This window comes from Patagioenas fasciata, chromosome 23 (genome assembly GCF_037038585.1).
Source record: "Patagioenas fasciata isolate bPatFas1 chromosome 23, bPatFas1.hap1, whole genome shotgun sequence".
Classification (NCBI taxonomy): Eukaryota; Metazoa; Chordata; class Aves; order Columbiformes; family Columbidae; genus Patagioenas; species Patagioenas fasciata.
In genome coordinates this window covers 105,704-118,269 of record NC_092542.1, presented here as the reverse complement: position 1 = coordinate 118,269, position 12,566 = coordinate 105,704, and the positions used below count along the sequence as shown (strand labels likewise).

General features: G+C 44.1%; 1 protein-coding gene across 11 annotated transcripts in view; it reads left to right on the top strand.

The window, feature by feature from the left end:
* The window catches only part of SLC45A1 (solute carrier family 45 member 1), a 50,470-nt gene that overhangs the window by 7,715 nt on the left and 30,189 nt on the right, over nt 1-12,566 (top strand). The window contains exon 1 of one of the 11 annotated variants that reach the window (XM_071798406.1): nt 4,298-4,463. The exons of 8 other annotated variants lie outside the window; for them this stretch is intronic. The gene's annotated coding sequence lies outside the window, so the exon portion shown is untranslated. Of the gene's footprint in view, nt 1-4,297; nt 4,464-12,566 lie in introns of those variants that run through there. 2 more of the 11 variants (XM_071798428.1, XM_071798407.1) reach the window with 2 other exon arrangements.

Genomic DNA, 12,566 nt, shown 5'->3' with positions numbered 1-12,566 from the left:
AAGGACAGTGGGGTGGAGCTCAGCTTGTTCTCATTCTGAACCAGTAATTTTAGTCGAAAAGCTATATATATAGAAACAGTATTTGGAAACAGTTCTAAGTGTATAATTGTAGAAATTAATCGTTCAGTAACTTGATCCCTAAACAGTATGAAGTTAATTTTATTCATATTTGAGATTCTGCCTATATAGTGTATGTGGAAGGGGACACACCAGTCTGTCGAGCATTTATATTTTGAGATGTGTGCTTGTGTCTGCACTGGTGATCCCTTGCTTCAGACATCCCCAAAAAAGGGAGACTCTGCTGCTGAACCTGCTGCTGGTGTTTTATCATGTCAAAATCTGATGTGTGTTTCTGATGTCTGTTTATTGAAGTGCCTTCAGTGTTCAAGTTTCAAAAATTTACAGTGCATAATTTACTAATGCAATTTCTTGTTTTTAAGTACATTGCAGAGAATTCATGGGAAATACTTCCCATTTCATTTGAGGGGTGAATCCAAATGATGGTGGAGGTTTGTTGGAGGAACTGAATAAGTTGAGTTTTTAGCACATCTTTGATTTCAACTGCTGAAGTTATATGGTGTCTGTTTTGTCATAAGCATCATCTTCTAATTGTTGATCAAAATGGTGTGAGTACCATAGTCAAAAATAAAAACTTTAGTCAGTTCAGAGGCATTTGAGTTTTACATTTTTCATGTAAATTTGTGGTAGTGAGATGGGGCTGTTGAAAGTAGATGTGAAGAGTCAAGTATGATCGAACTGAATTTGCTTTTGAGCTAAAAATATGGGGAGGAGAAATCCAAACCCCCTTCTGTAGTGGGGCTGGAAGCCGCTGTGCCAGGTCTGGTGGACGCACGGCCGGAAACTCCCGTCCCGGGTTTTTTCTCCTGCCGTTGCCTGCGCCGCCTCCTTTGCCAGCCCTGTGTGCTCATATGGACACAGGAAGATGAGTTTTCTTTGTAATTTAGCAGCTGGGAATCCTATCCCAGATAAGCTTTAACATTTCCAGGAAGTCATAGGTACTTCTCTTTAAAACATAATGAGTTTGTCTTTGTTTTCTGCTTCTCTAATTGGCACTTTCCATTCTAATAAACCAACACCCACAAACCATGCAGCCACATGATCTTTTCAGTTAATACAAATCGTCATTTCCAGTCCAATAGACTCAGTTAATTGTGCAAACCTGCAACACACCCATAAAGTGGCTATCTAGTTTGTTATGCAATGATGAATCATGAAGGAAATGTGGAGTGTAATTAAATACAGTGATGCAAAGATAGTAGCATGAAGCCAAAATCAAAGTATAAGTGATAATCATCTGTATTACATGTTTATTTCTGCATGCTGTTTTCAGAAATGACTTCCATGATAAGTTATCTGGCTGCTGCACACATGCCTGGCATATGTTTTGACAAGTTAAAAAATTACCTGCAAACCTGTAAATAAACTGAACCAAGTCAAAAAAGTTTTTTGGGGAAGGAGAGGTATGGGGCTCAATCTCAGCCGTGGCACACAGGCGCTCTCTAATTTTGGTGTGACCTCCCAGGTTTTCTGGTCTTGCTGGAAGCAGTTGTTTCAAAGTAAATCCTTCATGAAATTTCTGCTGTGAAATGATTTCTAGTAATACAGTAATACAGGCCTTGTCTCCAAGCTACTTCAGTATCCACTAAATCTAGCAGGGAAAGATGCTGTCTCTATATTGATGGAGAACTTGGGGCTTACAAAGAGGACAAGTTTTCTAGTGGTGGGTTCATGATTTCTCTTGAATCTTCTTTTGATAACTTTGACAGTAAGCTTTACCTACAGAAGGGCGCGTGTGCAGAGGGCTCGCTGCACAGTGCTCCGCAAATATGTTATTTTGCCCTTTTCCGGTGTGCTTGTTGTAGATGAGAATGTTTGTCTGCTTATTTGCTTGTCTTTCACACACGACAAACACCAGTGACAACCTCTGGCGTGTGCGTGGTGAACATGTTAAGAGTTCTTTTCCTTGTCTGTCGAAGGGTATCGTGTTCCAGCACAGCACCTGGCAGAGCTCAGCAGCATCGTCTCCTGAAGGCAGCGGGCTGGCTCCCAAAGGAGCAGAGAGAATCTAGAACTGTGCAATGAAATGACATCTGTTCAGGATCTCGTGTGTGTGCGTGAATGTCAAGACAGTGCACAAACTGAAGTTGCGAATTTGAATCTTCTGTTTGACTGTGGGTCCAACTAAAGCTGGGAGATTTGTGTATGGGAGTAAAATGAACACGGGTCAGACCAACAGTCCAGCTAGGCCAGTAGCTGTTTTCAGGCTTCTTAGATTGCTTTCTGGGCATTTTTTCTGGGAGCTGTTGGAGGGTATGCTTTATGTTTTAATGCTTGGAGGTTCCTAAATCAGTCTGTAGCACGAGGTGGTTATAGCTTATTTTAAAACCGAGACACGGTGTAAGGAACAGGAGACTTTAAGAAGCCTGTGTTCCAGTACAGTCTCCAGCAAAGGTGGTGAAGGGTGTTGGCAAATGTCTCAGGGATAATGCCTTCCCTATCTGTTTGCTTGCTGAAGAGTTCCTGTGCAATACCTGACACACTCCCTAGTGCCCTTCAGTGCATGCTTTGAAATTGCCACAGGTAGTAGGATAAATTAGACTCAACCTAGATATGAGAGATGATTTTACACTTTCCCTTTTCCTCTTTGAGGTTGCACCAATAGCCAACATTTCCATCTGTATCCATAAGGCTGATGGGTCTGTAATTCACGTCAGCGCCAGATGGCTGGGCCAGAGGAGATAGCAGGGCTTTGAATCTCACCTCAAAGCCCCAGGATGCCTGTGAATCTGCAGGGTATTTTTGCTTTGTGGCATTTCCAGAGGCCACTTTGTTGCTTTTAAAATGGAGATGCATAAGAATATTCTGTGCCATAAAAGTAATGTTAAGTGTATTTAATCACTTGAATTTACAGGTTTGGGAAATTATGTAAACTGTACTATTGCTATCTGTACTTGAGAGAAGCTGGAGCAGCTTGATTGCACATCAGGTTCTGGTAGCTGGTGTTTATTTTGTAAAGAAGATATCAACAATGTTATTTGGCAAGCAAGTGAACAGGAAGAAATGTCACGAGAGTCATTATTTCTTGGTGTCAAAGTGAAAGGGTTGGCTTGATAATTTGTCCTGATAGCTGAGTAACCCTGAGTCACCCAACTTAAGACTCGACAGCTGAAGTCAGATTTAAGGTGGCTGGGATATCGCAGTCTGTAATCTGTTGTTGTTGTTGCAAAATTGAAATCCATTTCCCTTCTGAAGTCTCTTTCACCCTAAATTGTCATATGATCCAATTAGTACCAAGCACAGGAAAACAGAAAGCTTTAGGAGTGCCTTTGTCCAGCTTGCTTGAATTCCATTTTCCAGGTGACCCTGCCCAGAATGTACATGCATTGTTAGCTTTCACAATGCTTAAAGCCAACACAGTGATTAACTTTCGAAGAGTTCCCTTCTAAATATGCTAGGCTGAGGAATTACACTTGTTAGCGCAAGGTTTTTCTTGTGGTGAGTAAGGCCCTCTTACAATTTTAGAAGAAATTGTCTTCCCCAATGAGGAGCTAAGGACAGAAACTCCTGAACAGCTGCTGTGTTTAAAGACAATGAATTACAGAACTGCCAGCCCCAGCTGCCGATAATATGTCCCAGGAATTGGTTTGAACGCTTAGTTTAACTTTTTAAAATGAATTATTTTTTTGGTCAGCTAGCTGTGGCATGGCTAGAGAAAGGCTTATAAACATCTCAGGTCACCATGAAGGTTCAGGGTTCTGTGTCTGAAACTAAGTCTGTGCAAAGAACCTGGATTCTCTGTGTGTAGAAGCCTTCAAGACTCTTATTTGGGCCAAACAGTAAAAGAGAAAAGGACGTTGCTTCCTTGAGGCTGAGTCAAGAGGGGCGGGACAGGGTGAGCGGCCCCAAAGGTGCGGGTGCGTTGCGATGGGCTGGAGGCTCCCGCGCTGCTGGGCGCCTGCGAGGCGCAGCGTCTGACTCGGGGTTTGAAGGGACCGCGCTGATGGCGGCTGCTGCAGTGCAGCGTGTTAGGCATGCTCAGTGGGAAGGGGAGATAAAAAGCTGTATGTGAAATCCTCTTTGTTGCAAAGATGTCAAAATATCCGGACTACATTCTGGCAGTGTGGGAGGGAAAAGGTTAAGCAAAGGCACTGCATGTAGTGTCACATTTACAGCCTCACCTGGGCCCCCAGCCAACAAAGCCAGTATTTCAGGTTGGATAGGATTCCAAGAGGCTAGCCCTCCTCTTAAGAATGTTAGATCTGACTGCCGTCTCTGAAGAAACTAGACTGGAAAACAGAAATGAGAGAAAAGCTGAGCTGAAGTGTCACCTTCAATGCAGCTTTCTGTGGAAACAGGGGAAATGCAGCTGTGCTTCATCTGCGTATAAGCAAGTGAGGAAGATCGTGCCACGGGCACGCTCCAGGGCTGCTCCAGTGGCTCAGGTGGGTCCGCGGGCACTGCGGCCTTTGAGGACCCTGCCTGGCTCCCGGGAGCTGCCGCTTGTGCCCGAGCGGACGGGCCACAAGTGCCTTGTGTTGGCAGCAGGGCTGAGCGGTCTGCCCGCAGCCCTTCGCAAAGGGTGACTCCAGCCCCGGGGGGACTCCCTGCGACTCGCGATTCTGGCTTTCATTTGGTTAGGCTCTTGCAGTATTGTGTCTTTAAAGCACCATTATAACTAGTTAGCAGAGTTCCTAGAGAAATTCCCTTCAGAACAGGTAAGGCCTCGTGGATGGGAGGGCAGCTTGCTGAGCCGTATGCGTCCTCACTTGTATCTCCCGCCATTCAGAGAGGCCGTTGCCTAGACCCCGCATTAGAGGATTTAAGTGCTGGCATTTCCACTGATCCTGTCTCACCAGGGGTCCTGTCCTGTGGTCACCTGCTGATGATCCTTGCTGAAGGATTGATCTTCCCCAGTCGTAGAACTACTAGCTCAGACATTTGCCAAGGTGAAGTGTGAGCTGGACCTCGGCCAAAAGTCTGTTAGTGATTTTTCCAGAGAGCAGCACTGGAGCCAGGAGGATCACTTGGAGTGTAGTGGGTGTTGTTGGCCTTTATGGTTCAAAGTGATGAGGCATTGCACAAAGAAAACTCGATAACCAGGTTAGCTCTTTCTCTGTGAGGAAAGCTCTTATCTGTAGGGCTTTTGTTTTGCATCCTACTTTAAGGAACTTGGTATTGGCAACTCTCTTAAGCAAGACACAGAATTAGATGGATCCTTTTCATCTTTTTTTCCTCTCTCCAGAATATCTACTCCTTTATTGCTACCAGCAATGGAAAGGCTACCTCTTTCTGTGCATAATGCAATGGCTGCTATTGTTCATCACAGTGTTGTTAAGAAGTTAGAGCAGTTATTTGCATTGGGCTCAGCACACAACCTCTGGAGTTGTTGCAGCAGGCAGCGCAAGTTTGCTTTGCAGCTTCCCCTGGATGTGACGAACGTGTTAACTACAGCAATGTTGTCCTAACCTCATGGCCTCTTTTGTAGTTAGCCTTTCGTAGAACCAGTAAGGCGATTTCCATCACTCTAGCCTCTTGCCTAACGCAGATGTTTCTTAAGCAATACCAAAATATGTCCAGTGCTTGCCATGTGTAAATTTACGTGTGTGTTAATCAGAGGAAAAGGCAAAAACCCTTTGTGCTGATTCTTCTGCCTGGAATGCTGAGAGGGAAAGCTGGAATGCTGGGCCACGAGTGGTTCTGGGGCCAAGTAATTTCTGCTTCTTACTGACCAAAGAGACTAAGGGAATGGAGATGTTTTCTGTTTTGTTGAAAGTTAGCAAGGCAAGGTGTACTTTTAATCTCTGCTTCCTCCGACCCTTTCTAAAATGTGCTCATGCCTATCAAGAACCAGTGGGGTAAAGGTCCTGAGTTGATTTGTATGATGCTGAAACCATGTCAGGCTTTACTGTCTGCACCCTGAAAGATAAGAAAATGGAAGTCCACAAAGCTGCTAGTAAGGAAGAGGAATAGATTTATGCCAATGCAAAGCAAAAATGGGAGATGATCAGTCTTCAGTGATGGAGAGCCTGAAGCTCTCAGGGGCTCTCTTCTCTGGGGTGGGAGGTGATGCATATAGCCCGGTGTGTACTGATTGGAGGGAGGAATTCATTGCTCAGCTGTTTGCCCTTCTCCTTGTTATTCTGTTCCGACAGCCCTGTCACAAACGTGGGATATCAGGGCTGTGCAGAAGCTGCAGCTTCAGCTGTGTGGCTCGGAGTATATTGGGAACCACTTACGTATCAGCCAGATGTCACTGCCTGTCTCCAAAGACCATGTGCAGTTAGTGACGGTACTTTATTCAGCAGTGTGAGAGACTGTTTGATGGGGGTCTGAGATTTTTGCCAATTAATATATATTCTTTTTCATTTAAGCTTATTTACCATTCTGATTTTACTGTATGAACTGTAGAGGCTAGTGAAGCATTAACCCAGGCCTGCTATCCAAATACACACGAATTCCCAGCTGCATAGACAGCAGCAGATTCTTTTTCTTAATTGAACATGCTAATTCCTTTTCTTTCCACCTCAGATTTAAGATATCTGGGCCTATGTTGCTGAGGAGGTAACTGGAGCTGGCAAGTTAAACAGTGCAGCTTTCCTTGCATCCTGGCCTTGCCAGCTTTCAAGTACTTAGCCTTTAAGTGAATATGTGTTTGTGCTAGAATATGGCAAATACTAAGGTGCTTTCTGCCAGGATTCTTTTATGAAAACTGTTTGCAATTTTGAGTTAAATTTGTTTGTAATTAGAAGATAAAATCTCTTGGTGTTTTGTATGGAAAAGGAAAGTGAAGCATTCATGGGACAGAGAAGGCTTTTCTGGTTTTGTCAGAGTAACCATGACCCGGAGCAGCAAAAGGGTGATTCCCCATTTCAACGGATCCAATGCAGAAATGCATCTGTTTTAATGAATAGACACATGTAAACACAGAGGAGCGCAGGTCACGAAGCACTAGTTGGTTGGGGCGCACTGGAATGAGTCACTGGTGGGATGTAGTAGGGATGTAGCGAGCATCACAGATGTGCTCATACTACATGCCCAATTTGGGAAACGTTGGCTTGTAGTAGAAGAACATGAGGAGGAGGGTTACACAAAGCTGTAGGAGATGCCAAGTCTCTTCTGTTCATGACTCACCAAGGCAGTGGCAGCTTGTACTTGCTGCTCCCTGACTAATGCAGGGGTTATTCCTGCGTGTTCAAAGAATATTGGAGGTTACTAGTTCAGAATTTTTACACATTACATCATTTTGTTGCAATGACTGACTCATCAGGTCAGTGTATTTAGGAAGTAAGCAGCGGTAAGCGAGGGCATTGTAACAGGGTATACCCGCACTGGCTCACCTGACAGTACAGTTTGCTCCCTGTTGTAATTACTTCTTGATAAGATTTATCTCTTTTCCTGGAGGCAGAGGTAGCACAGCAGTACCCGCAGGCAATCTATGAGTCTGAAACAGAAACCCGGTTGGTGTGGGGCAATTTATTTTGTGGGTTAAAATGAAAAAATCCATTATTTTCTGAAATCTCATTTTGCATGGCTTTGTGTACAGGAAGCAGTATCTGTTATCTGTAAAGCAGATTTGTTTTAATGTTAAAGCTTGCCTGTGATGATACTACCAGTGCTTGAATTTGCTGATGCAAGGTGGCAGATCTCAAATGGTTCAAGACTCGGGACAGATGTCTTCCATACACCATGATGTGTTAAATCACAAGGAATATTCGCTATTCTGAGGCAAAAATAAACAGTCTTGCTTTTACTTTCACCAGAACATAATGGAGTTTGATCTCAGCACATGAAAATATTCCACATGGAAGACATTACAATATGATATTTCTAAAAGGGTTTATGCTAATCAGCTGAAATACATTTAACTGGTGTGGTCTTTTCAGTCAGGAGTGGTGGGCTTCGCTGTTTGTAAAGCCCACTGAAGTCACTCGCTGATTTTTCAGACGTGGCAGACATTTGTTATGAACCTATGTTCAAGACATGCCTGTGGAACTGTGCTGCCGTCTCCGTGGTGGCCCTGTCCTCTGCCTCTGCACAGTCACTGCACTAATTCGCCCATCGCTGGGACACTGCCATGGACACACCTGCTGATGTCACTTTTGGTGCCGTCATAAGGTTATGGATGCTCTCAGCATCTTGCAGCAGAAAGCTGCAACCTGGAAGGATTTGTGAAAAGACAGGGTAGAGAGAAGAGGGACAGTCGGGGGTAGATCTGTGTACTAGTGGCAAAATCAGGCCAGATAAGCTTCCTGCAGAAGGAATGTGGCATTAGAGCAATTTTAGCATGGACTGAAGCAACTGATTTGGTTTGAATTGGTGCTACCAAGATTCTGTTAAGGAGCTGGTAGACCGTGGGCGTTTTAGAGGGCTTATCTCCTCTTCTTGCCCCAGGACCCATTATGACTTTTGTTGTGTGCGCATTGGTTGAAGAAATCAAATTCACTGAACTCCATAATTTGACTTGCAGTCCCTCAGTTTAGAAAGTAATTGAGAAAGCTACGTTCCCTGCCTGATTTTAGCTCTTGCCAGGCACAGGATCTTTCCCCTGATGTGGAGAGAAATGCTGTTACAACTTGAGCCCAAGGCGCTGCTGATTCACGTGCATTATCTGTCTCTTGCGCTCTGGAATCGCCCCACCCTATCTGGGCCTTCTAGAAAATATCCTCTTGCCTTCTGATTTCTATGGTGACACAGAAGAGTTGATAGCTGAGTGAAGGATTTGAAATAGGTACTGTTTCCTTATACTGCAGGAAAACTCTCTCGGTAGTGAGACTTTTGGCAAAATTAATAGTATTTTTTGAGGAAGGGATACTGAAGGCTCTGCAGACAGTACAGAACATTTGAATGGTAGCAGAAACAGGCACACAAATCCTGCCTGCTTCCTAATAACCATCATGAAATGAGAGACTGCTGAGACTCCATGTTTACCTAAAACCTGTGTGCTGATTTTACAGTGAGCTGTGAGAACATCATGAAGTCTTCACTAAAACCTCCTCCAGAGGAACTGAAGTTTTTTCTGAGTCCACTGTGGGTTTTCTCCCCCCACCCTTCCTTTGTGACTTGCTTGAATACAGATGCAATGACCTTCATGGTTAAGGACTCTAAATCTTTGCTTGCCAGTTTTTTATTTTTTTCTTGTTCAAGTTTGTCAGGAACCGTGTAGAACAATAGAGAAGTGTGTTGCGATTACTTAGGATGTAGAGATTTCAGTGGGAATAGGCAAGCACAAACCATCATGAGAAAGGGAATAGTGCAGAGAAGCACCTCTGTTAATGCTCAGCAGAGATCAGATGCTGTGTCTGGATTAAGAAGCAGACTCTTCAAGATCCTGCTTCTGCAGTCATCGAGGTCAGGTACCTTCTTAAAATGGAGTGTGTTCCATCTACATGCTGGTGTGCGTATTCCTTTTCTGACCGTGGAAATGAAGCAGGGATGAAAAATGCCCAACTCTTACTTCAGTGTAGCATCAAATTGTGGCTGGACCAAACGCACATTTAGACTTAGCCTAACTGTTACAGATTTTGCTTCATGAGTTTAAAGTAAGGCACCGTAGGCTTTTTAGGAAAAATTGTATTAATACTTGTGAAAAAGTTTTTGTGAATTTTTTGTATCTGTTCTTGCTTTCATTGCTCAGATGTCTGAGCATGAAGAGAGAATTCACTGTTAGCGGTCATGACTGGCGGCGAAGAGGGTGGTGGTCTTGTGTAGCTGTGGCGATGGGGAACAATTTGTGGCCTTTTCAGTTATTGTGTAGGGTCTGGTTTTAACGTGGGAATGCTGGAATCAGCTGCTTTCTCCTTAAAAGGACGATTGAGCTTTTTCTTCCGTCAGTTAAGTGATTACAAGGCTGGTGGAAAGGAGGAGTGTAGGTAATTTCCTTTCAGCAAGTGCGACCTAACAGATCAAGCTACTATTAAGCTCCCATTCTGCTTGAAGAGTGGGACGAAAAACTAAGAGCTTTGGTTTGGCTTATTCTTGGAGTTTGCTCCCAAGCTTGGTTACTCAGGCGTTCTCCCAGCAGCTCGGAGTCTACCCAGACAGTGACACACGAGGGGATATTGTTGCTTCCAGAGTGCGATTTTTGATGAACAAAGATTTCTTGCCTAAAAGGAAGAAAAAGCATAACCTAAACATGAAACATTTTCTTAGCAATTTTGCATAATGCTTTTGTCACAAGTGCAGGAAGTGCCTGAGGGGTAGACAAGGCTTCTCCTGGACCTTCCTTGTTTGAGCTTCCTGTGGTCAACTTAAAATACAGTGCTAAAAGATGTTTAGGAAGTTTTTAAAGAGGCAAGGTTAGCAAGAGTAGACTTTGAACTTCACATAGGTAGTTGAGAATCAATCTCTACATTTCCATGTTGTTGCTGCCTCAGTGAAACTCCAGGTTACTTTGTGTGAAGGGCAGATTTCATTGAACAGAGTGAACTGATAACCATTATTAGTGGGCAAAGCCTAAAAACTTTAATCCAAGGCATGAGTTAGATATGCAGGAGCTGTACTCTGCAACCTGAATTAAACAGGCAGCACCGCCTGCCTCCTCTGCATTAGAGTTAGTGTGGCATGGCTGTGAACTGACGGCTTGGAGAACTGGTTGAGCTGTTGGACCTGCGCGTGTAGAAGAAAACCAGGGATATGGTGGAATTTGCGTGGCGGTGTACTGGTTGTATACCTGTGCCGTTCTTTCCCTGGAGTTTCTGTAGATGGTCCGAGGTGGCACATCAAACTCGTATCAGTGCAGAGCTTGCGTGGCTCCTCAGGCAGAAGCGTGGCGGACAGGCCCTGTCCGGCCCCGCTGTGAGCGCCGCAGCGTGGCCCGGGCGCCACGGTCGGGCAGGCCTCGGTCTCTAGCACCGCGCAGTGGCGCAGGGCTCAGCCTGCCGGAGCGACCCGTGTGCTCTTTCCTGCTCACTCCTTGCGAGCCTAACGCTTCGGGCTATCGCTTGCTGCAAAACTACAGATGCTAAGAGACAGCTCTTCTGGAATCCGTTCCGTGTCTGGGCAGCTGATTGACAAGGTGGTTGGTATTTTCTATGTCACAATTTGCACTCCAACTCACATTTCTTGCTTTCAGTTCACCTTATGCTGCAAACATGCCTGTGAGGGTATGAAGTGACATTTCAAAGGCATCGCTAATCTCTCATATAGAGCTGTAACTGAAGCACCTGCTTTTTAAAACAGTTGTCTTCTGGCAATTCATGCCAAAAAAAGTAACCAGACTTGGCTACCTGATGTTGTTAAACACCAGGGTTTTATCAAGAGCATCACAGTTTCCTGGCACGATGCTGTGGTTACAGAAGACGAGTAAAAGCATACTATGCGTTTATTAGTGGTGTAGTATGAACGTAGATCCTGCAAACATCAGAATTTAGAGCACAACATTTTTCCTCTGTGTTTTCCAATGGCCCCTTGATGGTTTCCGACCAACGGATAAATCTTCCCCTTCCTGCCAATAAGAAGTAATCCCCATATGAAAACTACTCGAGAGTCAGCTTTATAGTGATGCCCGTGTCCATCTGACCTCTTCTGGGAATGCATGAATAATAAAATCAACTTCTCAGCACGTGGCATAGCCATGACTGAGGAGCATCCTTTCATTTCCAGATTCCATCTACATACTATTGTGAACAGCTTACTATGAAGAACAAGACTGAACAGGAATAAAGCTCTAGGAAAGATGAAGTTTACTTTTAGCTTGCTTAGAGTGTGCATTGCAAAAAATGGCTATATCATGTGTCTATGAGTTATATACCACTGGGATCTATAGCAGTACTTAGCATCCAGAAATCAGTTTAACACTGATATGGCTTTATTAGTACTCAGCTAAGTTCCTGAGGGGAAAACAACACCACCAAAAAACCCCACAAACAACAATACAAACAAATAAAAGAAAGAAACAAAAAACAAACCAAGCTCCTAAGGCACCCGAAGGACTCTTACAGATATAGATAGTGTTTTAAAAATATTTGCCATCTTCATTCCTAGGTGTTAACAAATGGTAGATAGTGTTCATCCTTGTAATCAATAATTTTGAGTGCTTGTGCTTATGCTTATCACAGTGTGGGGTTTTTATTTACTCTCATAACATCAGGAAACTGTTATTTGTGTTCGATTGCATGGTAATAAGCTGTTGGAAATATGCTCATAATGTATGTGTAAAAGTAAAGAGGGCCAGTGAAACAGCACCGGTGTTTGTCCTCAGTACCCTGATTCTCACCTCTCTCCTTGCTACAGTGTCTTTTTAACCCTCTGACAACAGACCTTGTGTCACAAAGCAGTCAGTCCTAGAAACAGTTTTGGTCCTGTAGGAATCCTGCCAAAAGACTGCAAGGTCCACATAGATGGTCTGGAACACGAGTCACTTCCGAGTTCTCTGACTCACCCCCATAGATGAGCAATTTAATGACTTTTAAATAATTGCTCCTGAATCATCTGGAGGGCTGTAAAGGAAGATGCGTGGCACTTGTTTTTTGCCAACGCTCTTCTCCCGTTGTTACAGGGTATTATTGAATCATAATCAAGGGAGGGGAGCACTTATATGAACATCT